Source organism: Suncus etruscus, chromosome 13, assembly GCF_024139225.1.
Source record: "Suncus etruscus isolate mSunEtr1 chromosome 13, mSunEtr1.pri.cur, whole genome shotgun sequence".
Lineage (NCBI taxonomy): Eukaryota > Metazoa > Chordata > Mammalia > Eulipotyphla > Soricidae > Suncus > Suncus etruscus.
In genome coordinates this window covers 67,596,321-67,601,486 of record NC_064860.1, presented here as the reverse complement: position 1 = coordinate 67,601,486, position 5,166 = coordinate 67,596,321, and the positions used below count along the sequence as shown (strand labels likewise).

The 5,166-nt window shown below is 31.2% G+C and overlaps 1 non-coding gene across 1 annotated transcript; it reads right to left on the bottom strand.

Annotated features, from left to right (window-relative positions):
* Window positions 1-2,766: 2,766 nt before the first annotated feature.
* Window positions 2,767-2,870, bottom strand: LOC126026904 (U6 spliceosomal RNA). Its single transcript, XR_007502096.1, has one exon. It is a non-coding gene; the product is annotated as a U6 spliceosomal RNA (small nuclear RNA).
* Window positions 2,871-5,166: the final 2,296 nt, after the last annotated feature.

The following is a 5,166-nucleotide window of genomic DNA, read 5'->3' as shown; positions in this document are numbered from 1 at the left end:
GTTCTAAGGTGCAGGTAATATATAATTCATAGAATTATTGGGGCCAGAATGGTGGCGCAAGCGGTAAGGCATCTGCTTTTCCACTCTAGCCTAGAATAGAAGTGGTTTGATCCTGCAGCATCCAAAATAGCTCCCAAGCCAGCAGTGATTTCTGAGCCCTTAGCCAGGAGTAACCTGTGCGTCATCTGATGTAGCCCCAAAACCAAAATAAAAAAGGTGTTATATTATGTCTATCAAAAATTATTGAATTTTCAAAAATATCCTAAAACCAATCTCTGATGCTTGTTATGAATTCAGATTGATGTTAAATATTATTTTTATTTCACACCTTATATTCTTTGTATATAGATTGTTTATGTAGATATAATAGAAATTATTTTAGTACCAAAAATGCTTAAAATAAAGAATGCATTGTATCTTGAATAAATACAAAATATTGAGTGCTTTTTCCATTGAAATGTCCTTATAGATCAATAGAACTTTATTTGAATGCAGTTTTGTTGCTGAAAACTTTTATTTATGTTTTTATAGGACAATAGTTCTCTGCTTAGTTAAGTGAATTTTTACTGCCTACTGTTTATTTTTACTTAATATTTACATTTTTTCCAGTTGAGAGGAAATAATTCTACATTCTACATGTATCCCTATGGCTTCTTCAGAGACTGGACAGAGTATCATAGAGATTAAACATAAAAGAATAATATGACAAATTTTCCTAATAACATGTATACTTCTAATGCATTAGAGAACCAGAAAAGCTAAAAAACTGACAACTGGTTTTAGACACCAACTTCAAGCAATTTAACTACTACACAGAATGCTAAGAATACAAATAAGAAAAACTGGAGGTTATCAAAGAAGGCAATATTGAAAAATAAGTTTTATTCCAAAATAAATTTTTATTTGGCTTCAGCACCACTCATGAGATAAATCATGTGACATAGACGTTCTTTGAAGTACTGACAGCTTCTTGCTCTAACATTTAAATTACATAACTTTTATTATGACTTAATATTTTACAAACTGTATTCACTTGATTTTAACCCCCAATATGCTACAATAGGGATCACTGCCAGGAATAATTTTGATTCACTATGAATTTGATTTTGATTTAGTTTTTGAATTTTGCATATTGCATGAAACACTGTATAATGATGCCACATTTTTCACAACCTACAGATTAAGAATCTGGAGACTAACCTCTAAGAATTCAAATTCTAGAATTAAACATGTTTATCACATTTAATGTTACAGTACTATATATGATGGAGACAGGCAATTCTATAGATATTATCTCAAGATGCATGTAGGCGGAGGTATGATTTGTTTGTTTTGTGTATTATCTTACCAAAGTGATGGATTTTCACGCTTGTTAATACTGGATTTAACCATATAACAGGGCGGGATATAAGATTTAACCAGTCCAACTTTACATGTTAATAAATTGACTTGTTAATAATTTGACTTGTTATTAATTTTATTTCTTAATATTGGACTTAACCAGACAACTTGGGGGGAGGGTGACAAAAGTTTCTATTAGCGGTAAGGGGAAAGAAGAAATGGGGAAAGAGGTCAAAAGAGGGGAAGAGGAAGTGGGAAAAGTTGCTAATAGGTGGAAAGAAACTGCTGCTTCTGGAAGCTACTAAATAGAAGCTGATCTCTTGAGAGTAATAAGATATATTTCACAAAAATACAAGGGGTGCTTAGCATGCTAATCTTATTTGGCATTCCCAAGAGTTCAGAAGCTAACCTCTTGAGCAAATTATTTGCACGGTAGCATATTAAGATAACTGCTTACTTCACCTCCTATAATTTTATTATCAAATAAGAAAAACAAATTTTCCCTTTGTTGCCCCTTGGTTACTCAAAATCTACTTCTTAAATTCTTTAAATACTTTGAGTGATGAAAGAAGCAACTTGTGCTGTTCATAATATATAAGGTGTTTTACTTATACCTGTTAACAATAATGAGGTGAGTAGTAATTTTTCCCTAGTTTGCTTCAGGGTGTGAATTGATTGCCAGGGGAACCAAGTATTAGTTGGAAAATATAGGAACTTTCAATGCTACTGTGGAATCTAGGAAAGAGAAAAGCTGAGTTGAATTAACAATCATCCATACCAGTATAAAATAATCTCCATATATGCCCTCAGCAATAGAAGTTGAGAAGTTTTTCTGAGGGTAGCTTATTTCTTGGGGATGGAAGGTTTTGTTATGTTGTTGTTTTGTTGTTGCTGTTTTTAACCAGGTTATTTTCAAAGCCATTCTACAAACCTCTTCATCCTTTTTTCATTGATTTTTTTATTTTTTATTTTCTTTATAATATGCCAATATTAGCAATTCTAGCAAATTATTGAAAACTTGGGAGGCCTCAAGCATTCTTTGCCTCCAAAATGAGCACAGTATTGAGATCGATGTTTTAATTTATGGACACTTGATAACTGAGAAGTTTGTATAGGACTTATCTTGCATTTTGATATAGTCAATGATGTCTCTACATATTTGAAATCTGTGCTTTGGTGTCAGAGGTATACTAAGCATAAACTGGTAATAATTCCCCCAAAGTTTTTAGCTTTAAATTACCATTATATAGTTGTCTTCAAAAAGCATTGTTTTGCATTAAGACATGTTGATATGTTTTATTCACATAGTAATTGGGATGTCACACTAAAAATTAATATTACCCAATGCTAAGTTTTTTTCTAGGTTAACAATATTTCCTAGTTTTGTCCTTGAAATAACTACATGAAAGATATCTTTCTTTATTTTTAAATATGGAACGCTTCATGAATTTGCGCGTCATCCTTGCACAGGGACCATGCTAATCTTCTCTGGAAAGATATCTTATGCATAAAAATCTTTAATAAATAACTCATAAAGCCTCCGCAAACTGTAAGTAGGAACAAACAAAGCCAATAATCTGACATTGCAAAGGAATAAAGAAAAATTTTTATTTTTTAAATCCCAGTATCTAAGTCCCCTGTGTAAGACTAGTGGAAAAAATGTTAGCTAAATATAATTATCATTTATAAAAAATCAAAACAAAACATCTTAATAACATTAATTTTTGTCAGAAGGACAGTTAGTCTTTAACTAGATGTGAGGTTTTTATGGATACAGTTATTGTTTAAGCAATTATAATAATCGCTATTTAATATTCATAAAACCTAATGAATTAGATACTTTGTTTAACCATATCATTTCAGGAAAATTATGTAAACACGTATAGGATAATGACAGAAATAATCCAAGTTCAAACTATGATGGTCTTGTTGGCAGAATTAAAATGTCGAAGTCCTAAATTATAAGAACCAGAATTTTGAGTTGAGTCACATTGGAGGTTATAGGAGGTTTTCAGAATAAAGGGTACATTAGTACATCTGAGTCTTTGACAGTTAATAAGCAAATGAAGGGCATTCATATTATAAGGAACTTAGATATGCAAAAAAGATGGATTAGTAACAAAATAAAATCATATATTCTGAGAAACAATTATATAGATCATGAGATTTAAAAATTATATAAAAAATAAAAATTATGTAGCACGTAGCAATGATGGAGGAATAGTATAGCCTTTTATGTTGCTGATTTAGTTTTAATCTCCAGCACTCAGTATGATTCCCCAAATCCTACCAAAATTTATCCCTGAGGTCAGTACCAGGTGTACGACCTGAGCACCTCTGGAGGAGATCAATAAACAAAACTTAAAGCAACCAAAAATAAATAAAAATGTATGTTCTATGGACAAAGGGATGTGGCTCAGTAGTAGAATATTTACCTTAACCTGTGTGGGGACCTGAGAGCAATCCCCAACACTTATTAGTTTTGAGCTACCCAGGAAGCACAAATGTGATCTCTCTGATATCATCACAACCACCATCACAACTCACAACCACACACAAATATTAAAGGATGTAATTCATTATAAAAACTGCTATAGAGCTATAAAACTAAGCATTAACTTGTCAGATAAGTTCTACTAGTCTGTTCCCTCAGAAACAATATAAAATAAAACTAATATAACTTGTTTAGAAAGCAATTCAAACTGTTACTGTAGTACAACATAGAAGGAAGTTATAATTTAAGCAGTGTGAGGCAAAAAAAAAAAAATCACCTAAATCAGTTTTACTAAATGGACTTTTTCATTTCTAAGATTTTTGGTTTAGTTGGAATTTTTGCGGGGGGATGAGGTTTGATGTTTTTGGTAAACAGTAATGCTAGCAATTTCTAACACATTTGGCTGATTATAGTAAAGTCAATTAAGTATGCCCCATTTTAGTATACTTACAGCAAAATTATCCAAAAAAAGAAATAATATAACATGCAGTGTTTTTACTTCATACCTGCAAAGAATTTGTAATAGCTATTGCTAAAAGAGTAGCCCACAAGAAAATCCTCACAGAATTTTATTGAACATATTGAACATAAAACTACTGACAGATTTTGGATAACATTAACAGTAGTGGAAATTGTCCAAACAAACTAACATTAGTGCATCAAAGTGGTCTGACTTTATAAATAAATACACCTATATATATCCATGAGGATGAAAAAATATCAGTAAAGTACAGATGAAAGAAAGCAAACCAGTTGTAGATTTAATACATACACTATTCATCAGTGCATGTCATCAATTTTCACACAGCTCAGTATCTATATAAATTTCTTCTGAGTGCATTACATAAATTTTAAATAATCTAGGGATCATCATGAGGAGAACTGTTAAACAACACAACACTCAGTCTTATAAAAAATATTCTGAGATCAATACCCTAATAGAAGAAACTTTGTAATAAAAATTTCTACTTAAATACAATTAATAGAATTTAATCTTTTTGTATTTAACCATCTAAAGATCAGCATACAAATAAGCTATGTTAGCATCAGTAATAAAATTAATATTTTTCATAACTACTAGACTTTGCAGCTTAAAATTATTCATTTGGTTGGACTTTGGAAGCATGGCTCAGAAAATCTCATAAAATTAATTCCTATTCATCTACCATTTAACATGTTAGTCAGTTTTCTCAAAAAGTCTCCTTTTCAGATATACTCAGTGATACTCAGGGTTTACTTCTGACTTTGTGCTTAGGGTATCCTTCTGGCATCTCTGGGAATATGTGGTGTTGAGAATCAAACTCAAGTTGGAAATGCGCTAGGTAAGTGCT